The following is a 15,493-nucleotide window of genomic DNA, read 5'->3' as shown; positions in this document are numbered from 1 at the left end:
TGCATAAATGAACATAAACCATTTAAAGATTTCTATGTGAGCTGCAAAAAAGGTTTGAAACTGTTTTTTCACCTAAGTTACCTTGCAACTTGCAAGAGATTACAATGTGTGGCAATAACAACTGCGACTCGCAGAATCCATTTTGTTCATTGTAACCTAGCACTTTTCATTTGTGATGCTTGTCACTTTGAGGAGCACTGGTTTCGCATATGCTACATATTTCCATACATATGGGACTTGTTTCTCTATCAATATGTCCTATGCTGGCTTGTGTGCTTTAAATAAGGATGAGATGTTATTCAAAATGAAGAGAAACAAATGAAACATGAGGAAGCATTTCAAATAGGTATTTCTTGAATACGTGTTTGTTTCAAGTTGGAGCATGATTTATTAAATAAAACAGCTGTTCGGCTTCGGCCGAATACCTGACAAAGTATTCAGTATTTCATTGAATACTAAATATACTATTCCCATGGATTCCTAGCTTCGGAGCAAAGCCATTGAGTCCCTGGAGATAGTCAAAACCTCTAAGGCCATCCAAAAGTAATTGGACCTCATTATACGTATGCCAGTCCGGGAACTATGGTACCAGTAAGCATGCTGGTACCGTAGTTCCCGGACCGGCAAACTACGAGTTCTGCTTGCAGGTGCCATTGTGGCCACCAGGTCTGACCTGGCAGCCGTACCGGCACCCGCGAGCAGAGCATGTGGGATGCTCCGGCACCATTCTTAACGGTACCGGTACATCCGGCTTCCCCATTCCCATTGAGGCCTATGGGGCTCAAATGGGAATTGGGAAGAATTTTTTTTTCAGGTGCCCGGGAATGGGCAAATACAGGCAGTAATGACCCGGTAATTCCCCATTTCTGGGCGCCGGAAAAAAATAAATACTGGCGGCAGCCGTGCCTGTATTACAGGCACAGCTACCACCAGTTTCGTAATGAGGCCCATTATGTCTAGCTGTCCAGCAGTCTGCAGCCTCCATTTCCTAAGCCTCTCCTGTTTTTGGACCAATGCCTTTTTGGCCAGCGTAGTAGATGATAAACCCCCTCCAGAAACAGGGTCTGTCGGGTTTCTCCAGCCATGGTAGTGACACAGGTGCCCAGTGATGCAGCATTGCCACTTCCACTGACAATTTGGAAACCCCTGGCCCAAAACACCTTAAATTTTGACTTTGTTCACTCTTCTACGATGAGAGGAAGGTTCCCCTGTACATCAGTGAGCAGCAGTACACTCCCTCCGATGCCTGGGCCTTACAGGTTGTGTCACAGGGCTACTACCACCCTTTCATTCAACACTCACCTGCGAAACTTCCCCACATCCCATTGCCCCAGAAAGCATCCTGCTGCAGGAGATTTGTCAGCTTCTGGACAAGGCTGCCCTGGAGATGGTACAAACCTTAGAGAGAGGAAAGTGTTGTTGCTTCCTTTATTTTTTTGTGCCAAAGAAAATTGTAAACTGCATCCAATCACGGATCTGTGGCTGTTGTGTTTGGACCTCTGCATTGACAAATACGAGAGGGTCACTTTGGCCCAGATTCTCCAGACAATGAAAATGCAGGACTAGGTTGTGTTTTTACAGAACATTAAAGGCACCTACATGTGCTAACCAATCTAAGAGGTAATACCAGACATTCACAGTTGAGGACATCATTTACCAGTGTAGGGTGCTATCCCGCTGCCTTTCTTCCTCAGCAACATGGGTCTTAACTGAGCTGTTGGCTGTGGTGGCCCCGCCTCCCACAGAGGGAGAGGTTTTAATTTCTTTTTGCATGCTTGAATGACTGACTCATTTGAACTGGCTCATCTGTCACCAGCTGGAGATCTAGGGCTCCTCCCTGAACTTCAGGATGTCTCAGGTTTTGAAATCCCAATGGCTCCAGTTCATTGGTGTGGTTACAGTCATGCATTCAGGCAGGTCCTTCCATCCTGAACATGTGTTTTGAACCTATTGCAGATGGTACAACACCTTTGAATGCCAAGTCGGGCCCAGCCTTGGCCTTTCTGTGCCTTCCGTGCCTCACAGCTTGCTGCATTTTTTTTGTGGTGCCCGACTACTGGTTTGTGCATGAGGAGTCACCAGTGGCTCCTTTGCTGTCAGTGTTCACAATTTCAGATTAATGTGATGGGCCTATTGAAGGCTTTGGACAGATTGTCAGAGGGCCTCTTGCGGTGTACAATGTGTGGGCTGAGGGGATAGCTTTGGTCTCACTTGACAGGTGTCACAGATGCATCCCTTTGGGGTTGGTGTCTTATATATAATTGTGAGTTTTCCCTTCCTGTAACAGAAGCTGGGGAATCATACTGTTTCAGATAAAGGGATTCGGTCCTGATACGTCTTTTTCTTACAAAACGTATTAGTTCACGTATTAACACCACAAAGAAAGATTTATGTTGAAACAATTTTTAGTGCAATTGATACACATGCATCTAAGTCAATAAAGTACATGATTTAAAGTAATAACAACAAAACAAACCTCAGCATACATCCCAATTCATTCATACCACATTCCCCCTAACAGATCATCTGTCTTTTTTAAATTGTATTTTGTCACTGTATTTTGTCACTGAAATTAATTCGATGACTTTCCTATTTCGAAAACATCTAGCCGATGTATCCAGATATTTATTATTACATTCATATTCCAAAATATAAATAATGTATCTACATGTTTCGACCTGCATATTTTGTCAATTTATGTGCCTATTAATTAGGTCTTCCCTGGATCATCTTTCAAAATAAATAATTGTTTAGGTCTTGATGCTGATAGTATTGCCCTTTTCTTTATTCATATGTTTCATATGGTCGTGTTAACAACTTTTTATTCGATGAATGAATGATTCACAAACATTTTTCATGCACAAGTACTTCATTTTCAACTTGTTTTCTGTACATTTTTCATGCAGTTAATACTTCGTTTCATACAAAAAATGAAAAAACAAAATTTTAACACAGGATTCATATGTTGTGTTTTTTTAATTAATAAATGCCTACGTTGACTGTGTATGATACTTACAAATGATAGCCATCCTTATCCTTTTAATTAATGTTTTCTGTGGGGGAAACTATGTTTTTTATGTGAGGATGATGACCAATGCCAATTATCCAGTGTTGGGTTAGACTACTTCCTGCAGTTGTAAGACCATCTATTCATTTAGGTCCCAAAGGTAATTATATCAATAGGGAAATTAATGTGTATATGTAAATCTCACATTTGTTTAAGTGTCCATGCTTATTTCTTCCTAATTTGTCTTCATTCTTTATATTTATTCCATTCTTTGTGTTTTGTCTCTCTCAATAGTTGCCTGCTGTTTTGCCTGTGTATATGCACATTATTTTTAAAGGAGGTTTTTTAATCTTCTTGCTCTAAACCATAAGAGAGTTTAAAAATGAATTCTTTCTTGCTTTCTGCTAAATTGAGAAATGAGCATGGTGCCCCTTACCTTTCCACCAGATTCCGATGGATCCTATTTTCTTTAAAGGATGGCGTCCATGTATTGGGCGCCATATTGATTACTTGAATATTGTGTGTTATGTCATAGCGCTGCATGTCACGCAAACGTCATGATGTCACTATGAGAACATGTTCTTTTGTAGTTTAAAGGAATGAACATGAACCAAAAACAAAAACATTTTACTATTTAAAGCATTCAGAGAACCTATAATGTATTGTTGTGTGTGGTTTCACAGTGTATTCCTTACCAACCTTGCCCTAAATTGTTACTGACTTTATGTGGATGTACAAAAAATGGCAGGTAGTTTATGAATTGTCTCGATCAATTCTTTATGGTCATTTTTAGTCCATATGTAATCTATTAGCTAAAGTCGACCTTAGTAGGATAGGCCATTCAATAATTTCATTAAGACCTGTGAGATTAGTCCATATTAAGTCTTCTGCACTGTGTCATTGTTCTATATAGTGGTTCACTAGTGGTGCATTTTCTGACTTTGTGTGAATCTGTGATCTGTGTTCACAACTCCTTTTATTAATTGATCTGGTAGTTTTTCCTATGTTTATTTTTTATATGGATATTTTATTGTATAAATAACTGGAAAGTTTGCAATTAGAAAATTCTCCAAGTACAAAATTAAAATTGCCATGCGAGAAAATGTAAGTCATTTTGGTGTACTTGCATGGTGAACAGTTCCCACAAGAAAAGTGGCCACTGAGCTTAGGTAGGCCCCAAACATCAATGAGGGCACAAGTATTAGATGGATCTATTTTTCTAGCGCCATGTTCTAGTTTGTACTTTAGGTGTTTCCTTATTTTAAAGGCAGATCTGGTTTTCTCTTTAAAGAAAACTAAATGTTGTAGTATTTACATTTTCAAGAATTGTTATCTTGTAGAATGTGTTGTATATGCTAAATTTTTTGGTGTTAAGAGTTTTTCCGGTCACAAGACCATGCTCTCTTTAAGGATCTGGTGACCATTTTTTGGGTATGCCCTTTCAATCAATCTCTCTTTTAATGTGTTGGCTTCTATAAAATAGCCTGATTTCTTTTCACAGTTTCTTTTGATTCTAAGACACTGTCAATAGTGAAGATTTTCTGCAATGTGTTGAGCGTGTTGGCTTTGAAATCGCTTGGGAGCGGTGTGTACAGCAAACCCCCAAATCGGGGTTTTCTCATAGAATCCATGAACCGGACCTCTCAAACAAATGGATTCCTCTACATAAAAACATATTAGTAGGAATTAAAGAACTGACAGGCTTGCCTATTTGTTAAACCATAGGCAGTATGTACATATACATTTGGATTTAAAGCATACACAACAAGTCTCGGGTGCAACAAATCAGGACCCAGAACTGTTTTTTGTGAATTGCAAATTTATTCTTTTTGATGTGCAACAATTCACTTCAATTTTCCTTTTTTGTGAATTGCTAATTTATTCTTTTTGTTGTGCAAAAATTCTGCCTCAATTTTACTTTTAAATCTAGTCTTTTATTTCTATTCTTTCTTAGATTTCCTTCTATTCAGAGACACCTACTTCTTTTCCCTCCAGCACTGGGCTTCTGTTCACTTGTATCACTACTCTCTCATTCCCTTCCACTCTCTTCACTTCAATAACAGGGGTGGAAGACCATTAAGTTGTTCCTTTTCTGTTTACTTTTTGTGCTCAATACACACAAAACCTTTGTTTGTATGTAATCTGATATGTGCAAATATTACGATATAATAATTATACATTCAAAATGTTTTGGCATATGTGGTGTTTTTCTACATGAGTCATGCATTAAATGACTAAGTTCGGGATAAGATTTGGTACACAAGTCCCGGCTAAAAGGTACCTTCCTTATGTTTAAGGCTAATGGTACCATGTTTATCTGCAGCAATTTGTTTTTTTTTCAGCAAACTTTGTTCTGCAAAAAATTAGTCTCAGCATTTTTATGGGCCATATGACACTGAGCACCTCCTTCTCTATTATATAGTATCTTCTCTAGGTCATGCTCAAGGCCCTGGACACAATCTACACCATGCTGTCTCTCGAGCATGACTGTCCCCAATCCCATGCCGCTAGCATCCATCATAACTCACATGGAACAGTCTGTATTGAAACTATCCAAAGTCAGTGCACTTGCTATAGCACCTTTGATGTCAACAAACTCCTTCTGACAGCCTTCCGTTCATTGGAATTCCATACCCTATTTACACATACTTTGATCTATTTACCCCTATCAGCAAAGTGGTTCACAAATCTAGAATAGTATTCCACCAGTCCAAGAAAAGACATAATTCCCTTTTTATTCTTATGCCTATTTAACTTCATAATTGCTGACATCAGTTCCCCTTTAGGTTCCACTCTCAAGGCACTCAACTTGTGTCCCAAATAAGAAATTAAAGAGACCATCAGTTTGCATTTCTCCTTCTTTAATGTTAGACGTGCCTACCTAATGATCCTCAATACCCTTTTCAATCTCTGGTCCTGATCTCTCTCTGTAATCCCAGTCACCAAAACTTCATCTTGGAAGCAGAACATGCCTTCCACTCCCTTGAAGTGAGCATACATCACCCTTTCTAAGAATGCTGCTGCAGAGAACAGGCTAAGCAGCATTCTGCAAAACTGGTATGTTCCATCTGGTGTTATGAATGTCATATAATCTCTCAAGCTGGGATGCAAATTGATCTGATGGTAGGCTGAAGCGAAGTCGAGAGTGCATAACACCCTAGCCCCACCAACTAGACTCACCATCTCCCCACTGTTGGGAAGCGGAAACCTATCCACAACAACATGCCTGCTGAGTCCCCTCAAATCCACGCTGACTTCCCCTCTAGCCTTCATTACCACCACTAGCTGCAAGACCCACTTCAACGCCTCCACCTGTTTAATCATTCCCTTTTCTTTCAGCTTTTGAAATTCAACTGATACCTCCTCCCTAAGATAAAAGGGAATATGCCTCACCTTTGCTGCTGTTGGTTGGGTTTAAGCAAATAAGATGCTGGTAACCCTTTAGGTACCTTTACCTTGTTTCTAACATATCCCTAAATTCATTCTCAGTCTTCTCTAGTGTCTTCCGACCAACAACTGATACAATCCTAGGCACACTGTGGCTTAAGATGATACCCAAATCGTTTCATACCACCCCAGTAGGCATGCCACGGTTTTAGATACATACACACCTGCCAGACCAGATTATTTGATGCATTTGAGGTTTACAGTGATTTCTCACGCAATATCAATCTTCACACCATCATTGGCATTATCTCAGACCCTGCATCTCTGAATGATGTCACCATTCCCCTCAAACCGAGAACCTTAGGTCTCGCAATCAACTATGCTATAACCTGACCCAAATTCTGTTAACATGGGTACAGCCATACATTTATTGTGAACTTGTGCATGAGGTGTCCCTCCTTTTATGGTCTTGCTGCCAACGGGACTCACTGAAAAACTCATACCACCACAGTCTTCAACTTTACCACCCCGCCCCTGACTCCTCATCAGAAATGGACACCTTCGTAACCACTTGTTTAGAAAAATTCTCACAACAGCGAGCAATATTCCCCTCTAGCAACACTTTATGCAATCTGTGCAAATCCCTGGACAACTACCGGAGTTAGCAAAATGGAAGGTTCTGTCATGCCTAACACACTTGTTTACCTCACTGCTTCCCCCTTTTGCTGGTCTTCTTCCTTCCCATGATTTGTCCACACCTGCAAAGTTCCTGTAGGGAGTCGACGTACCAGAGGTTTGTTGCCTCTTTTCTGAATTCAAATCTGCCTTGATAATTGCACACTCCTTCCTCTCCATTCAAATGTCTTTGGCATCCTGTTCCTTTACACACACATCATGTTTTCAACTTTCTTGGATATGCCCAACACTTTGTCTAAGCTCGGAACATACTTACTCCGGATTTCTTCTTTTCTGTTATGGTCTTGCACACGTAGCATGAATTGGTCTCTGATGTGTTCATTGTACCAGTCATGAAAATTGCAACAGTTGGCTAATTCCCGCATCCATAGAAGACTTTGTCACTGGTCTGGTTGTTGTTATACAACACGGCAATCAGACCTATGATTGCAAATAAGTAAATAGAGCACACGTGTCTCAAGTGTGTTCCAAGAGTGCTCAGGAAAAATGCACAGTCTGGGGCTCAAACCCAGGTTGCATGGCTGTATAGGTAATGCTTCAGCACTGGACCATGCAAGTCCAATGGTCAATGATCCAATATAAGGCTCTCAGGTCAGATAGTTTTACAAAATGTATGGGCAGTATTGACCTTTCACCTGCTTTTTATAGAGTACACAGTACACCTTTGTGGAATAATTTGAAAGAATTGAACATGCTGAATGGTGTGTTAAAAACCCTAATGCTTTTTGCGCAATGATAGTTCCATACCGGTGAGACTTAATTCAGAAGCAGGCCAGTAGGATAGCTCAGGGGAAATAGCTCCTCTTGGAAAAAAGACAACACGGAGAGGCATGGGTTTTATTCCCAGTCTGACGTTTAGAGGCTGAACGCTGGCATGAAGCGCGATGTAAAACCCCAATTCAATTCTACTCAATTTTTCAAGATGGATCCGCATCGCTATGGGCCTGCATTAGGGTTGTGCACTGGCCTCCAATTTACATGTCTCTGACATTGATGATTTGTGGGGGAAGATTAGATCCTTCCCCATGACTTTGGACCACCTTAATCTAAATTGGCTGCCCTCTGCAGGCAACATTATTTGTTCTATACCACATCGATTGGGTCTGGGTTGCAACGCAAATTAGCTAAATTTTTTCAGGCATGAATAACCTAGAAACCTTTGAAGTCAAAATTGTTATTATTTACATAAAACTGCCAGACAAAAATCTTAAGGTGGTGAATTAACGACACGTTAATCGACAGAGTAGAAGGAATAACCTATCTTGATTTTCTTATTACAAACTTAAATGTTAAAAGAAAACTGGAGAGAAAAGTTAGACTAAACGCTAGTGTTGGCAGCTCAGTCAAAGAGAATTATAATGAAATACAATGCATTTTTAATTTTACCAGTGATGACATTTTGTACAATGAAAAAAGAACTGGGTCTACTGTATGGGATCCAATTTTGCCCCTGTAACTTATGGGATACATTGAATACTTTGGGAGGCATGTTGTGGAAAGATGTACCATCCTTATCTCGTTCTGTGCCCGATGGTTGCCCTTGCCTGGTGTCCTGATCCCTTGCCCTGCCCCCCCTCACTATTCCCCTGTGTCCTTGATCTCCCTTGGTGCCTAAGCTCGTGCCACCTGGACATAATCTGAGGAGGCCAGAGCCGTCCTGAACCGTTACCTTTGGTGCTGTAGCAAAGAATGACCAGAGGCGTGATGTGGTTGGCAATAAAAGACAGTGGTTTTTTATTGCAAATAGTAATATCATAAAACAATTGGGTACATTTATTTATCCATACAAACACAATGATAAACAACTGTTATCTTTTGGGCACCGGGCTAGTGGCATCTACCTGGCCCGTGCCGCCACACCTGTATGGGTTCCCGGCTGTCGAATTTCCCCCAAAAGTTGCGATATTATTTGCATCCTCTTGCTGTTAGATTTTCAATGATTTAATTGTGGACTTTTTCCATTCCATTGACTGATAGGTGGACCCCGTCTGGGTGGAACAGATCAGGGGTCTGCCAGTGTGATTGCTTTTCCCTCTGTTCAGCTTTTTTCTTGCAATGTCAATTGCTTTGTAGGAATTTGCCCCGCGCCATGATTTCCTTGGTAGCATGGCTGAATAAAATATGTCTGTGTCTCTCCAATTGTGTGCAATTCTTGCCAATGATGCGCATGTGTCATAAAGCAGTTTCTTCCTGCCTTGCTCCACCAGATCGTTGCCCCCCCAAATGAATTATTAAAAACTCAGGTGGGTTCCTGAAGGCCACCAGATCTGCTCGTCTGTCTTGGGTGTCCTCCCAACCTAAGCCCCTGTAACCCCACAATGATGTAATGGTGTTCCTAAATCCTAGATCTTCTGGAGCTAAAGGAAGAACACAAATGCCATGAAAATAGATGGTATCGCTCAAAATTAACTGAACATCTTAATTTGGTAAATAAAGCTTTAATTAGCTACAAAAAGGCATTGTTCACAGCTAAGTCACTTTTTTTATCGACAAAAATCTCAACTGCAATGAACCATCCTCAAAAATTATTTAAAACTATTGCTGACTTTGTTAATCCGAATACATATGCACTAGTGAAGGTCTAATCTGTGAACCACGCTAATGGCTTAAACAACTTTTTTAGAGACAACATTTTGAATATTCCAAAAAAACATTATGACTCACAGAAACCGAGATAAAACCCTGCAATGTGAGGTTGTTAGCCAAACTATAGAACATTTGGGACCAATAACCCAGTTCAGTTTTAAGCAAGTATGAGCTGAGGACATTACAACGCTCCTATCTGAGCTAAAACCCACAAACGGTTTGTTCTTTCCATTGCCACCTTTGGCTGCTAAACGACTTTGTCTGGAACTTACACCTTTCATGACTAAGTTTGTCAGCCTTTCACTCGCCCAGGGATTAGTCCCTGATGCTTTGAAAATTTCAGTTGTCACTCCTTTTGTTGAAAAAGGTTGGCCTGGACCCTGAAGACTATGGCAATTATCGCCCTATCGCGGGTCTCCTTTGGCCTGGCAAAATCCTAGAGAAAGTAGTTACCAAACAGTTACAGGATTTTGTTGAAGAACATTGCTCGCTCCATCCTTTGCAATCTGGTTTCCGTCCATTACACGGGACAGAGACTGCACTGATGGCGGTTTGGGACGAGATGTTGCAGGCAGGGGATGCAGGGAATCTCACCCTGCTTGTAATGCTCGATCTCTCAGCCGCATTTGATATGGTGGACCACAGCATTTTGCTAGATCGTTTAAATGATTTGGTTAATGTGGACCCTGGTGCAGAGCGAAAATGGAGGTGTCCTAAGAACACTATACCTGTCCTTACCGTTCGCAGGCAAGTTGAAACCATTCTAAGAACACACGCGGTGTCCTGAATGTCTGTAATCAAACAAAATGGAGGTGTCCTAAGAACACTATACCTGTCCGTACCGTTCGCAGGCAAGTTGAAACTGTTCTAAGAACACACGCTGTGTCCGGGATGTCCATAATCAAACGAAAATGGAGGTGTCCTATGAACACTATACCTGTCCGTACCTGTAACGCTCACCTGACTCCCACGGGGGCGCTGGCCTGGTTCGCGCTGCTGTGACCTCGTCTAAGGTGATGCACAGGGTTCGGAAGACGAACTGGACCGGGCCCCAGATCTGGCTTGTCTGACTCGCAGAAGTATCCTTCTGTAGGTGAGAATAGGGGGTTAACTGTCTGCGGGGTAATGCAATCGGCCTCCCACTTATCCCTCGCACCCTCCTCAAAACCCTTCTGTGCTTCCCCGTAGCGTCTCACCTTAGGGTCTGGAAGGACGAGCTCTCCATCCTGCTTCTGATGCAGGGGCGCATTGGTATCCAGTCACTGGATTTTTGGATGGGTGAGAACCAAACTTGCTTGGCTTCCAGGTAAGTTTTTCTATAAGTGGTTCCCCTTGTGTCCATGCATTAATGTTCTAATGCTAGTGTCTTTTTCCCCATAGGGGCCGGGGTACGGAATGCCGGGGAACAGGCACCGACCCGAGGTGAGCGGTGAAATCCTTGTGGAAATCAGGTAAGTCTTTAATGAGTGTTTTGGTAATGTCTTTTCATTCACTCATTAACGCTGATGTCTTTTTCCCCTTAGGGGCCGGGGTCCGAAAATGCCTGGATGCGGCGCGGACCTGAAATGAAAAGGGAATGACCCAACAGGTAAGTCTTGACATGGAGTTTTAGCTTCCCTTTTCCCTTCTTTCTCTCACCTTTGTTCTTGTCTTTTTTTCCCTAGGCGCGGGGGCGCGACTGCGAATCCGGATGGTCGCTGCTGAACATGGAGGCGCCCTGTAAAGGTGAGTAGAATGTGGCGCTGCAGCGATCGATGCGATGTGCTTTTAAAAATAAATGTCTTCCTTTTCAGGATTGTCGGCAAAATGTCTCTGGGATGCAGATTTAACAGATGAGGCCCTTTCCTTCTTCTGTTCTCTTGTTCCCTTCCTTTGCAGGTGATTCAGGATGCTGGCAGGTGTGGCAGAAGTCAAGATGCAGGAGCAGACACGGTGAGCGTCCAGCTGCTAGATGCAGAACAACGCGAAGCACGTGTGGCTGATCGGGTGTGGTTTGAATAGCCTTGGAAGAAGTTCCTAGAATGTGTCCTTCCTCCAATCAGGTATGTATCCTTCCCCGACCACGCCCGGGTGGTAAATGAGTCCCACAGGTAAAGTAGTTCCTTTCAGGCCTCAAGGAGGCCGGGGTTCTGCAGCATGGTCTGCATCAGGTAAGTGCACCCAAATACTTTCATAATGAGCCTGGCGCCTATGGCGCCAGGACTGACGTTTTCTATGAGCCTGGCGCCATAGGCCCCCTATAAGGGGTTGCTGGGACCTTCCCCGGGGACTTGATGTCCGCTTTCGGGGACGCAGGGCCTGAGCCGGCTCCCCGGGAGCGGGCATCGTGACAATACCATTCGCAGGCAAGTTGAAACTGTTCTAAGAACACACACAGTGTCCGCGGACATAAAAATTGGCCATATCACATAGTTAAAATGTTTGATTCTATGGGTGTGATCTATGGGTGTGATATGCTGCGGTGGTTGTGGCCAGGGCCTAGAGTCTTGGGTGCATGGCCAAAGGCCGTAGGGCCATGCACCCAAGACCAAAGTTCATGATCAAAGTTATAAGTACCGAAGTTATAAGCTACCATGGGTGTGATATGCTGCAGTGGTTGTGGCCAGGTCCTAGAGTCTTGGGTGCATGGGCCAAGTTTCTCTGTTTGTTTTTCAAATCAGTGGGTCTGTGGGAAAAAAAAATCCATGTCGGATTAAAAAAAACCTTCTTTTGTTATGCCACAGCTTTTTTTTTTTTGTTTTTTCAGAGTTCACTTGTTGTTTCTGGCTAATTGAAGTTTTGTTAATGTTTAAGTACATATTAGTTATTGAATTTTGGTTTTAAGAAGATTAAATAAGCGTTTGTAAGATTTGCTGATAATCTCTTCTTTAGAGTAATGGTACTATCATTACATTCGAGCCATCCACATTTCTTTTTAATATATGCAGTCTAGTGAACTGCATTGGTTGTGGCTCCTGCGTGGTAGATAAAAAAAAACCTTCTTTTGTTATGCTACAGTCTATTTGTTTGTTTGTTTTCAGTGTTCACTTGTTCTTTTGGCTAATGTTCTATCTGTTGGCTTGTTGCACATTTTTGGAGCAGTTAGATACCTGTTGGCGTATTCTGTCTATTTTTTGTTATAATTTAGTGGTATTGATTTATCTGTTTGGTTGTTGCAAAATCTTGGGGTAGTTAGATACCTGTTGGGGTATTCTAACTGTTTATTTCTTGTTATAATTTAGTGGTATTCATTTATCTGTTTGGTTGTTATAGAATCTTGGGGCAGTTAGATACCTGTTGGTGTATTCTAACAGTTTATAGTTTTTTAATTGAAGTTTTGTTAATGTTTAAGTACAGATTAGTTATTAAACTTTGGTTTTAAGAAGATTAAATAAGCGTTTGTAAGATTTGCTGGTAATCTATGCTTTAGAGTAATGGTACTATCATTACATTCGAACCATCCATATTTCTTTTTAATATATGCAGTGTAGTGACCTGCATTGGTTGTGGCTCCTGCTTGGTAGATTATACCTATTGTTGTGAAGGTTTTCTTACCAAGTGATACTTGACCATGTGTGAATCTAGTCAGTTTGCAGTTGTTTTTGGTACCATCTGCATTGTAACGTAGAAGCATTAGTATTATGTATTTACTATGTGTTTGTATTAGTACGGTGGAGCGATTATCTGAATTGCAGGTAGTACATAATCTACCATGGTTTGCATTTTGTACAAGTTGCTGAAATGGAACGGATTCACAATTAGGTATGGATACATACATGAAGCGCTCATTAGGGATTTGTTTCTGTGTCACATTGTTGCAGACAGTGCTTGTATGTTTCCACATGTATGAAATCTTGAAAATTTCATTTATAGGTATGTTTTTGTTTTAAAGTACTTTTAGTAAGTACATTAGAAATTCTTGTGGATCCTCTTGTGAGTTTATAGTGAATTTCACCATTCCAGCACAGTAGTCCAATTCTTGTTTTATTCCATGAACACTATACATGTTGTCAGGATTGTTTGTTGCGTTTCTATGATGTACTAACATTTGCAAACACAATTGGTCTGTACTGTGTAAGTAAATGTTGTCAACAATTGGTGGTAATTGAAATAGAATATTCATTGCTACATTTGCGTAGCAACTTACACCAGTTATATTAGAAAATTTGAATGGACCAGATAGGTCTATGTCCAAGTCATTTTTTCAGAGTGTGTGTTGCTTCTTTGAAGAAGTACTTGAGTTACTTTGAGTAATAGGTTCTTCTTTGGTGTGGTCATTGATGAAGTATCAGCTTCTTTTCGTCTCTTTGGGGGATTTGCAGTGAGATCCTGTTGCATTTCTGTTTGAATCATTTTTCTTTTACAACGTTTTCCTTTTTGTGGAACAGGTCTATTGTATTCTAAACTGCAAGGAATATCAGCGTTTACTTTACTTGCATCAAAGTTGATTAGAAATAGACCGCCAAGTGTACATAAGCGTGATAGTGCTATGTAGCTCATGCCTTCTTTAAAGACTGTGTTACCAATATCTATCAATGCTTTGTCTAGGGTAAGACCTTGTGATTTATGAATGGTGACTGCATATGTTAGAGTTAGAGAAAATTGTTCTCTGCGTACATACATGTCTTTGAAGAGAAGGAATCGAGCTGTTGAGCGCCCTATCCTTTTTACTTCTGAAAGTTTGTCAAAATGAATATTGAAAAACTGAATGTTGTTGTCAAATGGGTATGTTTGAAAGCCAACAACTGTACCCAGTGCTCCATTAACTAGTCCTTGTTCTACGTCAAGGTTACGTTTAAGCATTACTCTACAGTTTAAGGATAATTTTAATATTTTCTCCAAACCAGCTGAATAGAATACTCTAAGGTATTTAGTCTTGTTGTGGCTTGTTGACACATGGGTAGTGTCATACCATGTACGTTCAGTTTGTCTGTGGAGCAAATTTCAATTATTGGTTGCATTTCTTTTTTCAACATTGTTTCATTGAATTTGGAACAGCTTGCAAGAGTTGGCATTAAGGACATGCAATTGATATGTTTGTCTGCTAATTGTTCCATAACATCAGTAGCACATGAGTTATGGCCATAAGGTACATGGATGTGCCGGGTTTTGAATATTGCTTGTGCTTCTTGAGATAGTACACAAACTCTAATACTTTTAAAAATGTGGCGTAGGTGGGGTCTGCAGACTGTCGCATGTTTTCTGTTAATTCTCTGTATTGGAAATGTTGCCAAAGGTTGACATTTCCTATGTTGCCAACAGTTTTCCGGCAGAGTTTGTGTCCTAAGGTTTTAAAAATTGGTTCACCTTTCACTGGTGTCAATTGAAGAAGATCTCCGAAAACAATAATATGTTTTCCTCCAAAGAGCTCTTCATAGTTTGTTTTAAGAACTTCTTGTAATCTGAGGTGAATGAAAGCCAATATTAGGTTGGAGACCATGCTCACTTCATTTATTAGTAGCATTTTCATTTGTTTTAAGACTCTGCGTAGTTCCATTGCAGCTTCTGTAGAAAGTTTGTAATATTCTAATTTGTTTTGGTGTTCTACTGGCAGGAGTAGTAATCGGTGTAAAGTGACACCGCCTATGTTGTAGTCAGCTAAACCTGTGGGGGCAGTTACAACAGCTGACAGTTTGTTGTTTGTCATTTGTTGAAGGAACTTGCTGATGATTTTGATTAAGAATGTTTTGCCTGAACCAGCTTCTCCACTGACGTATAGTAGTAATGGTTTGTAATTTTGGCAGGTACATTCTTTATTTTCATGTTGTACACCATGTACAATTTCTTTTGTTACCTCTTGAAAAATGCTACGCTGCTCATGGTTTAGTTTTGATTGTA

At 40.9% G+C, this 15,493-nt stretch overlaps 1 protein-coding gene across 1 annotated transcript in view; it reads left to right on the top strand.

Annotated features, from left to right (window-relative positions):
- Nucleotides 1-15,493, top strand: part of LOC138569907 (macrophage mannose receptor 1-like) — a 1,155,048-nt gene that overhangs the window by 1,032,133 nt on the left and 107,422 nt on the right. The window lies entirely within an intron of this gene.

Source organism: Ambystoma mexicanum, chromosome 2q (genome assembly GCF_040938575.1).
Source record: "Ambystoma mexicanum isolate Mex_15411 chromosome 2q, UKY_AmexF1_1, whole genome shotgun sequence".
NCBI classification, from domain to species: domain Eukaryota; kingdom Metazoa; phylum Chordata; class Amphibia; order Caudata; family Ambystomatidae; genus Ambystoma; species Ambystoma mexicanum.
Note: the sequence above shows the minus strand (reverse complement) of the source record. Positions and strands in the feature narration are given on the sequence as shown.